Source organism: Camellia sinensis, chromosome 12 (genome assembly GCF_055761805.1).
Source record: "Camellia sinensis isolate YWXY chromosome 12, ASM5576180v1, whole genome shotgun sequence".
In the NCBI taxonomy this organism is placed as follows: domain Eukaryota; kingdom Viridiplantae; phylum Streptophyta; class Magnoliopsida; order Ericales; family Theaceae; genus Camellia; species Camellia sinensis.
Window position 1 is genome coordinate 113195506 of NC_138972.1, and position 16872 is coordinate 113212377.

General features: G+C 44.5%; 1 long non-coding RNA gene across 1 annotated transcript; it reads right to left on the bottom strand.

Moving 5' to 3' along the window:
* Positions 1–251: 251 nt before the first annotated feature.
* Positions 252–900, bottom strand: LOC145804252 (uncharacterized). The gene is made up of 3 exons (XR_014345882.1): positions 799–900; positions 510–671; positions 252–416 (listed from the first exon to the last, which is right to left on the bottom strand). It is a non-coding gene; the product is annotated as an uncharacterized LOC145804252 (long non-coding RNA).
* Between the last annotated feature and the right edge of the window lie 15972 nt (positions 901–16872).

The following is a 16872-nucleotide window of genomic DNA, read 5'->3' on the forward strand; positions in this document are numbered from 1 at the left end:
GTACCGGCCCTGCTAGTAGAAGGGGCGTCTACAGCCCGAGCCCGAGCCTGGTCCGAGGATGACATACCGGCAGGCCTCATCATCGGGATACGAGCTTCCGTCAATGGAGGCATCAAATATATGTGACGGTAAGTGGCATAGTCCCCCTCCTCAATATGCAGCAAAGCATCAGTACCCAGCATGGCGCCGACTACCTCCGAGTAAGAGAGTCTGTCAGCGGTCCGCATACTGGCTGGGGGGACTGCGGGAATATCCTGAGAAAGATACCCCCATACCTGGCGCAGAAAGCGCTCCCCTAGGAACCATACCCTGCCAACCGGCCCTTCGAGCAGGACCCTATACTGGGAGATGTCCGATGCTCCGGTATACTGAAGTCGGAGACCATCACCCAGAGACACCCAGGGCTGCCATGTAATCTGCGGATGATGAATGCCTAAACCAATCAGAAATCGAGAATATACAGAGCAAATCAAAGATGAAAATGAAAAGAACTGAAAGTTCTAAGGTACCTCTGAATGTCGCACAGTGTCGAAGTACTGTCGCAGGCGAAGGAGGGTCTCTCGAGGCCTCGGCCGGTGCGGGCCCTCGAATATCAATGAATATGGGGTCACGGGAATCCCCACCACCTCCAGCTCTGGGGCTAATGATGGGAAGTATACATAGACCCATAGCTGAGAAAAGCAATGCAGAATGTAAGTACGAAATGCTGAGAGCAAAGTACAGACTGTAAAAGTGCACTGTGTGTGCAATGTACAAGTAATGAAGAGCAGAAATGTAAATCAAGAGGACAGAAAGTACCTCCCAGGTTCTCCAGTAGCCGCCAAGTAAGTCGCCCCGCCCGCGGGAGGTCGCGCTCATATAAAAGTAAAGGGTAGCCAGGCCGGCGCCACCCCAGTCATATCTACTGACCTGTGATAGGTCAACCAAAGCGCTCAGCAGGTATAGCCCAACTGTGTTCCCTCTGTCGGCGAACAGGGTAGTCCCGAAGAGGAACATGAGGAAACCACGGGCATACTGCTCCGTCTCCTCGGGAGTCTCAGGCGTCATCTCCGCCCGCCGGAAGTGGGAAGAGAACCAAGTGTATCGGACTCTCCCAGAGACCCTGTCAACAGGTGGGTGAGCCCCCAATAGATATGTCCAGGCAGCCTCCCACTCGCCCATATCCTCATCGTAAGGGATGGACCAACCTCCGACGTCAAGGCCGGTCAATACAGCGAAGTCAAAAGGGGTCATGGTCATATCCCCGGTAGCAGAGAAATGAAAAGAGTTGGTGGTGTCCCACCATCTCTCTACCAGGGCTGCCATCAATGTCCTCCTGGCAGGACAACGCGACAACCCGACGCAGAAGGGCCCGAACCCTGCCAAGTCGACTAAGTCTCGAACACCCTCCGGGAGCTCGGCATACCAGTCCCGCGCAATGGTGGAACCATACCCCCGCACGCTGCGGGAGCAAACCTGCATTCAGAATGAATACGTGTGTCAATAATGAGATGAAATGGGCTGTGTGCCAATGAGATGAAATGGGCTGTGTGCCAATGAGATAAAATGGGTTGTGTGCCGATGAAGTGAAATAAGCTACATGCAAATCTACCTGGGCTGCGTGTTCAGAAAATTTGAAATTTGGGCTGCGTGTTCAACTTTCAGTTAATTTGTGGGCTGCGTGTTCACTATCTACCTGGGCTGCGTGTTCAGAAAATTTGAAATTTGGGCTGCGTGTTCAACTTTCAATTAATTTGTGGGCTGCGTGTTCACTATCTACCTGAGCTGCGTGTTCAGAAAATTTAAAGTTTGGGCTGCGTGTTCAACTTTCAGTTAATTTGTGGGCTGCGTGTTCAGAAAATTTGAAGTTTGGGCTGCGTGTTCAACTTTCAGTTAATTTGTGGGCTGCGTGTTCACTATCTACCTGGGCTGCATGTTCAGAAAATTTGAAATTTGGGCTGCGTGTTCAACTTTCAGTTAATTTGTGGGCTGCGTGTTCAACTTTCAGTTAATTTGTGGGCTGCGTGTTCACTATCTACCTGGGCTGCGTGTTCAGAAAATTTGAAATTTGGGCTGCGTGTTCAACTTTCAGTTAATTTGTGGGCTGCGTGTTCACTATCTACCTGGGCTGCGTGTTCAGAAAATTTGAAGTTTGGGCTGCGTGTTCAACTTTTAGTTAATTTGTGGGCTGTGTGTTCACTATCTACCTGGGCTGCGTGTTCAGAAAATTTGAAGTTTGGGCTGCGTGTTCAACTTTCAGTTAATTTGTGGGCTGCGTGTTCACTATCTACCTGGGCTGCGTGTTCTAGAAAATTTGAAATTTGGGCTGCATGTTCAACTTTCAGTTAATTTGTGGGCTGCGTGTTCACTATCTACCTGGCCTGCGTGTTCAGAAAATTTGAAATTTGGGCTGCGTGTTCAACTTTCAGTTAATTTGTGGGCTGCGTGTTCACTATCTATCTGGGCTGCGTGTTCAGAAAATTTGAAGTTTGGGCTGCGTGTTTAACTTTCAGTTAACTTGTGGGCTGCGTGTTCACTATCTACCTGGGCTGCGTGTTCAGAAAATTTGAAATTTGGGCTGCGTGTTCAACTTTCAGTTAAAATTGTGGGCTGCGTGTTCACTATCTATCTGGGCTGCGTGTTCAGAAAATTCGAAATTTGGGCTGCGTGTTCAACTTTCAGTTGAAATTGTGGGCTGCGTGTTCACTATCTATCTGGGCTGCGTGTTCAGAAAATTCGAAGTTTGGGCTGCGTGTTCAACTTTCAGTTAACTTGTGGGCTGCGTGTTCACTATCTATCTGGGCTGCGTGTTCAGAAAATTTAAAGTGTGGGCTGTGTGTTCACTTTCGGATTCGGGCTGTGTGTTCGACAAATCAGTGTTTGAGCCGTGTGTTCTAATGTGGGCTGTGCGTTCGCAATTAATTAATGAGCCAAGTGTTCAGAAATTCAAGTGTTGAAACTACATGTTCAAGATGTAAGCAAAGTACTACGTCATAAGCTAAACTGCATGTTCAAGCATGGCAAAGGTGCGAAATGTAAAATACTGAAGATAGGGTAAATACCTCTCGGGCCTCGTGAGAGAGATGCTGCTCCGGCTCTCTGAGAAGCAGATCCCCGGGTGCTCGCTCGTCAAAACTGGTAAAGTGACGGAAGACGGCGCGCGGAAGGACGTGTGCTGGCGGACGGTACCTCCCGGGAATGAAAGGTCGGGTCCTCGGGGGTAGAGTCATGGGATCGAAATCATTGCCGGCACCTGGAAAACCTCCGCCGTGGGAAGAATTGCCCGCCATCTTCAAAGAATCTGTAAAAGGGAGCAAAAATGAGCAAAAAGAGCGAAAAATGGAAAAAGTCAATAAAAGTCAAACTCTCGGGAAATGAAAAGTCAATAAAAGTCAACTCTCGAGAAAATATTCCAAATATTAAGATAGACTTACCTCAAGTGGTGAAAGTGCAAAAAGAAGCTCCGAAGCCGGAATTTAATCGCTTCAAAGTGCTCGAAACGAGTGTTTTTGCGGAAACAATTTGCGCGGGGCGTTGGAAAACGCGCGTGAAACTCAAATCTGGAGAGGAAAGTGTTGAAAAAGGCAAAAAATGAAGGGACCTCGGCTGCCTTTTATAAGCCTCAAACCTTGGTTGAAGAAGCATGCAAAAAGGAGGGAAAAAGACCAAAATAGCCCCGGAAAAAGCACATGGCCGGCCGGCCCCTATTCCTAGCCGGCCAGCTATCTGCTTTTTGCAGAAATGGCCGGTCAGCCATTAGCTTTAATGGAAACCGGTTGGCCACCTCCCCTTGGGAAGATAAATGGCCGGCCATGTTCCCCACCTGCCCATCTAGCTCTCTGCAAATTTTGAGGAAGATCGGAGTTCCCGGGACCTGAAAAAGTTCAAGAAAAGTACACTTCCGGTCGCGAAATAGCTCCGCCGGGACTTCGGCTTCAAGTTCTGACATGTGTCTCATCATCACTCATTGAAATCAAAGTGTATCCCTTTTGAATGAGTTGTAACCTTTCAGAAAAGTGGATCGGAGGCCGCGATTGAGTTACCTTCGCCGAAACACGCTTTTCCGCACTCGTTGTTTCATGACAAATGAACACCCTGATTTATGCTCGTTTTGTACTATCATGCACATAACTTGCATTCTCATGAGCATACTTGCCTTGTCATGTACATTTCTTGATATTGGCATACCTCCATGTTTGAGCATGCGTTGTCACGCATGTTCCATTCTTGCATTGTGATGCATTCACTCACCGGCACTGCGTGTGTCGAACTTTCGGAATCACATTAAATACATGTTGTTAGCATATTGTGCTCGTTGAGTTTCTCTCTTTTGCAGGCACGATATTGTATGTACGGTTCAATTGAGGCTGGTGCGACCAGACGAATCGCGCAGGTATTGTATCTTCTCCGTGTGAGACGTGGCGGGGATTGAATGATCCTCCGCATTCTTAACTGCATGAAATGTAGTTGATGCTTTGCATTCTTGCTTAAAACTGTTGCATCTATTTGCGAATACTTGCTTCATTACAGCATGCTGCATTTGCACGATCATTGGGTTACCTTCGGCCTTTTGCATATCATTTGCATTTTGCCCCCTGCCTGCGGGCACATCTCTGTTTATCTTGTATGTTTGTCTAAGTCTTCGGCCTTGTCAAAAATGGGTCGTCTCTGGGCTTTGACATTCACTCCCGTCACTTGTGACTTCCGAGTTCTGTCAAAGAGGGGCAACTATAGACACCCCATTTTTGACCGACCTTAAGACTCAGACGTCACCGATTGAGCGCTTGGTGATGTTACATAATGTGCTTGTTCAGAAGTTTCAGAGTCGCGGCCGTGAGCCCTGCCTCCGGACTTCCGAACCTTCTTCTGTGCCTTGTCTCGGTTTGCGAACCAGACTCGGTTTTCTCTGTTCCTTTTCCTGAGGGGAGGGAGAGGTCCCGTAGACCATCTCTCAATGTCCGTAGGCTACATTTGGTGGCCGTAGGCCATTTTGCCCATTTCGGAGTCCGGTTCCCGGTTTTCGGGACCGTCAGGCCGTGTGCCTCGGTTCGGGACCGCTTAACCATCTCCTATTGCTCTAATTTTTGGAATACGTCTTATTTAATCCCTTTTGAGGGACACTGGGGTCTGAGAAACCCACTTCGTGGCCGAACGCCACTTTCGGTGCTTGACAGCCCATTTTCGGGACCTCGAACTGCGTGTTTTGGTCCCCGAGCTTTCGTTTTGCAACGGTTTTCGTTCATTTTTGGCAGGTACCTCTGTTTTATCACTGGAGAGGTCACTGAAGGGTGGGAGGCCAGCAATTGTTGCAGCAACCAGTTATCTCTCCTCCGGAGCCTCCCGGCGCCCGTTTTTCCAACTTCCGGGCTAATGTTGAATACCTTGGAGTTAAAGTTGCCAACTTTCAACCACATATCTGTGATCTACATACATGGGAGGCCCCTAAAAGTTGGTGGCCGGCCATTAAGGTTACCTGACCCTTTTGACCCCTTTCTTCCGGGCTAATGTTGAACCCCTTGGGCCCACATTCTTGAACTTTCAACCACATATCTGTGATCTACACACCTGAGAGGCCCCTAAAAGTTCATGGCCGGCCAGTAATTCAACTTGACCCTTTTGACCCCCTCTTTCCGAGCTAATGTTGAACCCCTTGGACCCATTTTCTTGGAATTTTAACCACATGGTTGTGTTGTACACACATAGGAGTACCTCCCCAGTTGCTGGCCGGCCAGAAAATATGATTGAACCTTTTGACCCCTAGCCGGCTGGCTAGGGGGTGTGGCCGGCCGGCCACCTGCAACAAAAGTGATAGGCCGGTCGTGTTCCTTGCACTGTGCACTTTACAGCTGTGGGGCAATATCCCCCAGACAAGATATTTATCCGGGGGATATTTTGTGGGGGAATTTTGCTCTCCTTTTCCCCCACCTTTACACCCCCTTTTGAACCCTTATAACCAGCTGGTGGCCTCCTTTGTAAGGGTTGGAAAAACTCTTCTTCAAGCTCCCATATAGAACTCCATCTCCATAGCTCTCAATTCTTCAAAAAACCCTAAGTCCCTAACCATTATTCCTTCTACACCACCAAGCTCTACCACCACCATCTCATTTCCAGCAACAAGGAAGGTTTCTCAAAGGTCAAAGAAGCTGCAAATCCATCCAAGAAGCAACAAAAGCTTGAGTCTTCAAGGGTAAGTAATACTTTTACCCTTTTGACCCTTTTTCTTGATCTATTTCTAAGCCCCACTTGCTTTTTGTTTCAAGCTCCGGCCCTAACTAAAAAGGGCCATATTTTGAGCTCATCTTCACTTTTCATTGAGGGCTCAACCCTGTTTGAGCCCTCCATAATACACTTGCTTCATTGACCCTCTTATATGTCATAGTTTTGCATGCTATTTTTGACCCATGAGAAATTTATTTTCGAGCATGTGGTAAACTGATATGAGGCTTATTTTGAGCCCCTCTTCAACATTGAAGAAGGGCTCAACATCATTTGGGACTTCCATGTTGTACCTCCCTTTATACTCCTCTTTTCTTCCCCATTCTTGCATGCAATGGCAGCCTACCATGCTTTTGTTTTTGGCCATTTTACAGTTCTAGAAAAGTGCTTATTTTGGTCCATACTTCATGTTTCATTTAGGTCCTTTCATGGTCCATACTTCATGTTTCATTTAGGTCCTTCCATACTGTAAATGTTCATATTCTTGGTCCCTCTTCAGTGTTGTAGAAGGAAATTTTTCAGTTTGAGTTTTGCTTATATCACTTGCTTCATTACCCCTCTTTTGACCCCTATTCTTGCATGCTATTTTTGCCATACCTATACTTGCTGTTTGGCCATATTTACAACTGTGAAAGTGCATCTTTTGGGACTGTCTAGCTTCTTTCTTTGCATTGCATGTCCATATTGTGCATGTTTAGCATAGCTATAGGCCATTTCGGGTGCCTAAATTCGCATTTCGGGACATTTCCTTGCATTTCATGTCATTTCGCTTCATTTCGGGACTGTTTTCCCCCATATTTTAGTGCTGAAATTCCATTGGCATACTTGCATATCATTTTTGCCATGTTACATTGTATTTTGTCATCGCCTCGGTTTGCGTGCCCGTGTGCACTATTTCGAAGCACTCCATTTTTATCCGACGGCATCCTATGTGAGTGTGACTGAGGCTCACTCATGTTGGTATAAGCCCATTTGTCATTTCCATATCATTTCATTGTATTTTGTCATCGCCTCGGTTTGCGTGCCCGTGTGCACGCATTTCGAGGCACTCCATTTTTATCCGACGGCATCCTATGTGAGTGTGGCTGAGGCTCACCCATGTTGGTATAAGCCCATTTGTCATTTCCATATCATTTCATCATATTTTGTCATCGCCCCGGTTTGCGTGCCCGTGTGCACACATTTCGAGGCACTCCATTTTTATCCGACGGCATCCTATGTGAGTGTGGCTGAGGCTCACTCATGTTGGTATAAGCCCATTTGTCATTTCCATATCATTTCATCATATTTTGTCATCGCCTCGGTTTGCGTGCCCGTGTGCACGCATTTCGAGACATCTCATTTTCATTACATTTACCATTGCCTCGGTTTGCGTGCCCGTGTGCACGCATTTTGAGGCATCTCATTTTCATTGCATTTACCATTGTCTCGATTTGCGTGCCCGTGTGCACGCATTTCGAGGCATCTCATTTTCATTGCATTTACCATTGCCTCGGTTTGCGTGCCTGTGTGCACGCATTTCGAGGCATCTCATTTTCATTGCATTTACCATTGCCTCGGTTTGCGTGCCCGTGTGCACGCATTTCGAGGCATCTCATTTTCATTGCATTTACCATTACCTCGGTTTATGTGCCCGTGTGCACGCATTTCGAGGCATCTCATTTTCATAGCATTTACCATTGCCTCGGTTTGCGTGCCCGTGTGCACGCATTTCGAGACATCTCATTTTCATTGTAGTTACCATTACCTCGGTTTGCGTGCCCGTGTGCACGCATTTTGAGGCATCTTATTTTCATTGCATTTACCATTACCTCGGTTTGCGTGCCCGTGTGCACGCATTTCGAGGCACCTCATTTTCAGTGCATTCATGTATTTTCTCGGTTTGCGTGCCCGTGTGCACGCATTTCGAGGCATTTCATTTCCATAGCATTGTATATGTTAGGATTGTATCTTAGTTGCATTTCATGCATACCATGCATATTGCATTGTGTCCGGAATAGGAGTTAGCCCGGGCACGGGAAACGAGGTACATTTCGTACTCCGAGTGACGGATTGTGTCTCAATTCCCCAGTCGCCGACACTCCGGATTATCCATGATGGAGTTAGGTTTTAGCTGTAGTTTCATGTGCATTCATCCTATATTGAGTTGTGCATTTCGACTCCTCGGCCATCATGCCTCGGTATGCGTGATTGGTGGCACGAGGATCGAGACATGCATATATCTGTGCAAATACATTGCTATGCCCCTTTCCTGCTCTCTGTTACAGCAAAACGAAGAATCAGCAACCTTTTGGGGCTTGGCACGCATTTCAAGAACAGGTGTAAACAGAGGCTAATTGGGGCATTCCGGTGGATTTCCGCGCAAGGCAACCCGGACATGCATCATCCATCAGAAGCAAGGCAGTCCCTGGCTTGCACGCCAGTTTTACTTGCTTTCTTAGTTAATTCATTAATTAATTAGGATTTTGTAATATTTTGGACTGTAATATTCTTTTATTCGGGACTGTAATATTTGGACTGTATATTTATTCGGACCCTCTCTGCGAGGGCACAACTGTAATAAGTGTGGGTGAGTGTGATGTATGTCTTCCAACCCCACGTCTTTCTCCCTTTTATTTATCCGCTTTTGATGGTTAGATTAGGGCATGTTTAAATTAGCATACAGTATGATAGCATGTTTACATTCATTCATCTGTATTGCATGCACCGGGCTCGGCGCATCATACTAACTGCATCGCACTTTCAATTCCAAGTTGAATACATGGTAGTTGTAGCATTTCATATACCATCTTAGAATAGCCGAGCCTGCTATAGTTGCATTTTGCATGTGTTGCATTAGACATTTCTGTATACTTAGGAATCATGCATGATTTCTAATGAAGTTTCTATTTTGGCTTGGAGTACTCGGTAAGCTTTATGCTTTAGCATCCTTGCATGCGTGTGAGTGAATGCTATGATAGCATGCTTACCATGAGGATATGTGCTTATCTGATATAACTGCCTGAATGCCTGTGGGTGAAGGTCGGGTTGTTTAAATTGGAACAAATCATTGACTGTGAGTTTTAAGCCCACTAGATAGTGGCAAAATCATATTTTTCTAAGCCCACCTGAGGGTGGCAAATCTATATCTTAGCCTACTTGCGAGTAGCACCATCAAACCATTTCCAAAAACAAACATGAAATGTTTCGTTCCAATTCAGGCGACCCGGTCTATATTTGTATGCTGTCCGCATCACATAGTAACCTAGGCTAATAAACCGGAATAAGAACTCACAAAGTTTTCAAAAATTGGTATCATGGTTAGTAGAGGCCGGTCTATGACCGGGCGAGCGGGGGTGCTCACGAAGTGACCTTCCCCAATCGTACCCAAGTTCCCGAGCCGAGGCAACTTTGGTGATGACGGACACGTGGCCTTTTGGCACCGAGTCAGGGTTTCTTAAATTCCCTAAAATAAAATATTTAGGTGGCGACTCTGTATCTGGCAAAGCAGTCTATGTTTGGCACTTCTTTCAAAAATCAGTTTTCTAAAAACGATTTGCCGGATTTGGACTCTTTGGTTCAGATTTAGAACTGTGACTACAAAGTCGAGTCCGAGCTGTAGCGAGGTCCCCCGCGGGCTTGTTACACTTGCTCCCTGCCTTCCTCATTGTCTTGGGCTAAAAAAGCTCCCAATGAATCTTCTGCTGCAGCTATGTACAACATCAAAGGCTTAACGCCATTTGGTGGCATCAGTACTGGAGGGTTGGCCAAGTAGGCTTTGATTCCATCGAAAGCACTTTGATGCTCCGTTGTCCACACAAATTCCTCTTCATCTTTCAGCCTTAATAAGGAAGAAAAAACTTTAGTTTTCCCTGCAGTGTTAGAAATGAATCTTCGAAGAAAATTAACCTGTCCAAGGAACTTTTGTAATTCTTTCTTACTTGATGGAGGTCTGGCTTCAATGACGGCTTTGGCTTTATTCTGGTCGATCTGTATTCCTTTCTTGTGTACTACATAGCCTAAGAAGTTTCCAGACGATACGCCAAAAGCACACTTAAGAGGATTAAGCTTCAATTTGAACCTTCTCATTCTTTCAAAGGCTGCCTCTAGGTGAAACAGATGTTCCTCCATAGATTGGGATTTGACCACAATGTCGTCAATATAACACTCTAAATACCCACCAATAAGGTCATGAAAGATAGTGTTCATAGCCCTCTAATACGTGGCCTCGGCATTCTTTAGGCCAAACGGCATTTTAACCCATTCGAAGGTCCTGATATTCCCAGGGCATCTGAATGCTGTCTTGTGAACATCCTCCTCCGCAATGCAGATTTGGTTATAACCAGAGTGCCCATCCATCATTGATAAAATCTGATGTCCTGCTGAGCTATCTACCAGCAAATCTACTATAGGCGTAGGATATTCATCTTTTGGAGTTGCCAGATTTAGGTTTCTAAAATCGATGCATACCCTCATTTTGCCGTTCTTCTTAACTACAGGTACAATATTAGATAGCCACTCAACATACCTGGCTGTCCTAATAAAGCCTGCCTTGGGTAGTCTAAGAATTTCTTCCTTAACTTTCTGGATCACGTCTAAACCCATTCTTCTGGGTTTTTGTTTGTATGACTTGAAGTTAGGCTTCATGGGAAGCCTATGTTCCACTAATGACCTGTCCAATCCTGGTAGTTCATTGTATGACCATGCAAAACAATCTTTATACCTTCTCAGAATAACCAACAACTGGTCCCTATCAAAAGAATTCAACCGAGCACTTATATAAATAGGTTGTTGTACAGAATCTTCCCCTAAATTTATTTCTTCTAAAGGGTCTTGTATCTGAGTACTTCCTGGAACTCCTTCTTTGATCTCTTCCGCCTTCGAAGTAGTCTCCTTGCTGTGTTCTGTCTCCAGGCTCTTTGATTCCTCCTCTTTATTCTCCTCCTCATAGACAAAGTCTGTCCCCAAGGTTTCTTCTTCCTGTATTTCTTGGACTTTCATTTCTATGTCCAATGCACAATATTTATCAAGGGTCAAAACTCTAGCTTACTGCTGCTCCCGCTTGTAGCCAATTGTCATGACTTCTTTCTCTTGCTCCCGTACTTTCTGGATTATTGACTTTATATCCAATATTGAAAATTCAATTAAAGCCAAAAACCTGGCTTCTTGTGCTTCATCTTGCTGCCTACAACCAGGCATCATTGTCATTTTTAACAACCAGCTCTTCATCAGCACTCTCCTGGACTAAGTGCTTCAGGTGTGCTACTTCCTCATCAGCCGGTATTTCGGCTGAGCCATCGGATTTCATCAGTATACTGAGCGGTGCCACGCCATCAATATACAACTTGGCTTCTGCGAAATCTGCACAGGCTATGAAAGGTTGAGGATCTGCATTAATTTCCTCCGTCTCCCCATTGCCTAGGGCTATTATCATTTTCTGATGCAAAGAGGAAGGCACACATTTATTAGTGTGGATCCTATCTCTACCAAGTAAAGCATTGTACTTCGCATTGCTGTCGATGACGAAAAACGCCATCATGCAGTCCTTGGTTCCCACACTCAGGTTGATGGGTAGAATTCCCTGGGCCATCTGTTTGTCTCCAGCAAAACCAGCAATGGTTGTACTGGTTGGGATCAACCTGGGATTCTTTTTCCCTAATTTCCTCAAAGAGGATTTCGGTAGTAAGTTCACCGCTGCCCCATTATCCACTAGGACTCGGTTTAACTGTATCCCATCGAAGAAGGCCTTAATGTACAAAGGCTTAACATGCTGTGTCATAGAATTCGAGGGATACTCAAATGGATACGAGAGGTTAATACTTACCACTTCTTCGCTCTCATATTCAGCTTCCATTGGGGTAACCATTCCGAAATTATCTTGTACTATACTCGCTTATGAATCTTCACTAGAGATTGGAATTGGATCAGCTTCTTGCCCCTCTTGATTCTCATCTCCAGCTTGGAATTCCTGTGGTAGTATGTGTACCATGTTCACTGATACTGGGGGAAACGAGCCAAACTGGATGGCTGGCTGTACTTGTTTCCCCTCTTGGTTTACCTCAGAAACATCCTACATGCTGCATTCTGGTATTTCATTGCTAACAGGTTCCTTCGAATGATTTTCCTCGGCTGATTTTCCAACCAGAAATGTTTGCTCGGCCATGAAAGCTTCGAACATTTCTTCTTCCACCATTTCTTTCTTTTGGCTCATGCCAATTTCTTCTTCCGTTTCGCTACCACTCTCTATCAGAGCTTTCTCCAACCCTGCTAGGCTATCCGTCTCTCTGACTTTTAGTTCAGAATGAACCTTGGCCAACTGTTCTCTGCTGTAATCCACCTCATTTTGTAGAACTGGCTTTGGATTATGGTCTGACTTTCAATTCTTCTTTTCTCCAGTCTGGATCAATGAAGAACTCTCTCCACTTTCTTTCAGGTCCTTCTGGTATTGGGTGTACCTACGCTGAATTTTTCTCCTTTGTGATCTGAAAATAACGGGGACCATATCTGGTTCCTTCGTTCTTGGGTGTTTAAGCAATACCCAGTTGTTGGGGGCTACCAAATGAGGCTTAACCATCCTACTTTGATTTCCAACATTCCTTTGGGTAGGCATTTCCCTAGGTTTGTTTTGCATCACAAACCAATCTGGGACTCCAGGTACCCATGAACTTACTGACCTAGACGTTGAACTGCCTTTTTCTTCCTTCGAGGTCACCTTCGAGGCTGGCTGTGAAGACAATTGTTTGGCCCTGTCTCCAAGCTTTGAGCCTGTTTTAGGCTCTCGATGATGGTGATCATTTTCTGTCCTTCGTGAAGCTGGCCCAGGGGGCCAATTCCTGGCTTTGATCCTAAAACCTGAACTCTTCTCCAATCTTCTTTCAGAATGACTACTCTCCATTCTGTAATAGTTAGGTGACCTGGTCTCATATAAGGGCCTCTTGCCTTTAGTATGCATTCTATCAACTGCAGGCTCAACCACTAATGGCTGCTGCCTAACATTAGCCGGATACGGCCTTTTATTATAAGCATTGGTTGGTTTGGGACGCCTCTACACATCCCTGTAATATTGATTCCCATCAACTGGAAGGCCTTTCAACCACTTATAACTCAGTCTGCACCTGGAACACATCCTTTGCGTTACGGCTGCCTCTAAGGAGTCATCATCCAGTGCTTCTTCATCAGAGTCTTCCCTCTGATGTGAGAAATCTCGTCCAATAGCTGGTGGATTTCTAATGTCTTTTTTGATTGCTGCCTGGTTGGCCACATGCATCTGTACATTGATTTCTTCCAATTCTTTCAAAGACAGGTTCTGAAAGTCTGACATAATAACATTGGTTGCCACCTCTCCAATTTCTGGAAATGGATTGCTATCGATCCCCATGGCTTTTTCAGCTTTGGCTGGGAATTTCAAACTCCCTTTCCGAATTTGTTCTTGGATCCTGTCTCGAAAAACAACACAATTTTTAGTCGAGTGAGACCAAAAATTATGCCATTTACAATATACTTTTCCTTTAAGTTTACCAAGAGACAGAATTTAAACCCCTTTTGGTAACTTAAGGAAGTTGGCCGCAAGCAAATGATCAAAAATGTCATCTGCCTTAGTTAAATCGAAAGAATATTTCCTGTGGAGATCTTTCTTTTTAAACTGCTGGTCAATTGTCGTATTTTTCTGAATTAATGCTTCACAGATCATAGGCTCTTTTCCCACAATCTCTGCTGCATCAATCTCATAATTAGGATCTTTGTAGTATGTCCTATATGATGCATTATTTCGATCTTGTTCCTCTTCTAGTAATGCTTCATATCTAGATACTTTGTAAGTCAGTTCCACTAAATCTCTAAACTCTATTGAATCAAACTTCTTTCGAAGCCTGAACTCTAAACCATTTTGGGCCAATCTTACGAATTCTGTTTCTGGCAAGATTACTCTACATTTATTTCAAGCCCTCTTAAATCTGGAAATAAACTGAGTAGCCTTCTTTTCAGGCCTTTGACTCAATCTTGCTAAGTCTGCCATAGAAACTTCTGGCTCTGATTGAAAAAATTGGGCATGAAATGCTTCTTCCATTTGCTGCCAAGTCTAGATGGAGCTAGGTAGAAGGTTAATGTACCATACAAATGCTCTCCCAGTTAGAGAATTTGGGAATAGTCTCAACTTCATATAGTCATGATTGGTAAATTCACCACATTGAGCGGCAAACCTAGCAATATGCTCTACTGTTGATTGGTTTCCGTTCCCATGAAAGAGGACAAAATCTGGTATCCTGAAACCTCTTGGATATTCATGTACCTTATCGACCCATTCTGGGTATGGTTTTCTATACAGGGGAGTTTGGACCCCCCGAGCCATCGGTCCACACAACTCCCTAACTATCTCAGTAATTTGGTCCCTAGGGACCATATTTTGTGCCTGCTGAACCACCACTGGGGGAACAAACACAAGATTTGGTAGACAAACTTGTGCTTGTGGTCCTCTTGGTCCATAAGGTGGTACATTTGGGACTGGCTGCCCCTGTGGTACAGGTTGCTGTTGGGGATGTAGGTAACCTCTTTGAGCCTGTCCTGCGAAAGGACCCACGAAAGGTGCTGGAATAGGTATTGTATCCCTTCCATTTGTAGGGAAACCTTCCAACCCCCCGTGTATAAATTCGAATAAGGGATTATTGTATCCCCTAGTGCCAGGTATGGCTTCGAATGTGGGATTTGGAACCATTCTTATGCCATTTTCTTGTATTGGGCCAGATCCGCCAATTTGCATGGCTTCACTGTTGAACATTGAGGCATTCTGACCTGCTACAGGCCTCGAAATGGGTTCGTACCAAGACTGAGGTGGTAATCTTTCATGAATCTGATTACTGGTTTGACCATTAGAATGTCCATTAGCTTGCATAGGCTGTTTATCTTTAGCCAATCTTTGCTGAGGGACATTTACTTCCTTCATGTGTCTTACATTTGTTGGTTGGTGGTTATTCATTCGATCCAAAAAGGATACTGCCCACCTTTCCATTGTGTTTATTAATTGCTATCCCATAGCATCTACTAAGCCGCCCCACGGATTGACTAGCTGAGTAGATGGGACACTGGATGGTCCAATTCTTTGGTCTCGTCCACTATTACGAACAAATGGTATTTGCTCTGAAGTATTGGTCTGTTCGACCATGGGTTCCGATAAAATAGGAGTCTCCACAGGATGTGTTATCACATTATCCTCTGGATTGGATATCTCCACCTCTCCTTCCACGCCTTCTTCCAAACGTTCATTTTCTCCTTGTCTCCTACGTCTAGCCATTTTAAATGGTCCCACCGGGCGTGCCAAAAATATATGTTGGCTTTTTGGCTTTCGAAGGTTATTTTTGTAATTATGAGCGTGCCAGCAAGGATCAATCAGTCCTTACAGAATTGTAATTGGCAACCAATTATTCAAACGATTGTGTTATAGCTCTTTTAGCCTCAATAAAGAGGACTTTTACTGGTGGCTTACTGGTAGTATGACTTCAGAGAATTTGAGCATAAGAACAGTTAAATAAATTGAAGCATTTCATTAGTATGAAAAACTTACAATGATCTCAGCTTCGTAGAGATTTACAGCGGCAATATACTCGAAAACTACTCCTACAAATGAAGTGCAGTGCAGGAACTTAAAATACAGAAATGTGAAGAACAGGAAATAAAACTGGAATATGTGAAGTAAGACTGGTTTTCTTTAGATTTTTTCCGTCCTCTTCTCTGAAGTCCTTCCTGCTATTTATACTCTCCAAAGATAACCATCGAACTGCACTTCAAACCGTCGAACTGCTCCTCCGTGATCGCTGATTATGCTACCTTATAAGTAGTCTCACTACGCCTTCACTTGCAGTTAGGCTTTCCTCCTATATTTGAATTTGAATGTGAGCAACCGTTGAAGTCACGTCACCGTACATCTCTTTGTTGATCCGCTGTTACTCAAATCTTATAACAACTAATATTAACTGCCACGTATATGATCAGGATCGAAGACCTGACTGGTCTCCCCATATTATCCTTACTCTGTCACGCGTCGAATTATCATTGACTAGCACAAAATATGAAGCAACAGATATATAGTTTTGGACGAGTCCTGCCATTTACGGGCTTGATGAACTTTCAAATGGACGACAATTGGAAAGGGAGTTGTTGTCATTAGGACGTCGGCCTAGTGTGCCTGCTGTGTTCATAGGGGGGGGGGGGGGGGAGTTGGTTGGCGGTTCTAATGAGATCATGAGCCTCCAAATCCAAGGCAAGCTAGTCAAATTGCTGAGAGAGGCTAAAGCTATATTTCTGTAATATAAAGTGAGTTTATAACCCACCCAAGCTCCAATGGTAACCATATAATATTATGGCAATAACTAGTATGGTTTTTTCTTTTTTTTTTTTTTTTTTTTTTTTTTTTTTTTGTCTGTGTGTGAAGAGAAGTACTTGTGTTTTAAGGTGTATTTTCTTTTTTGATGTACTCACTATCAATGTCATAGATATTTACTGTCTTAAACATAAGTCCATCATATCTGTATTTTATTTTATTTTTATCGGTAACAATAAAAGTATATTGAAAATGTATGAAAAACGCACTCCCCCTCAAGACACACAAAATGTATAAACTCACAAGCAGTGGGATAATATTGAATTGAAAGCAAAATTAGGAAGCTAAGTTGTGGCAGATGATATATTCAATATTTTGCAAGGATG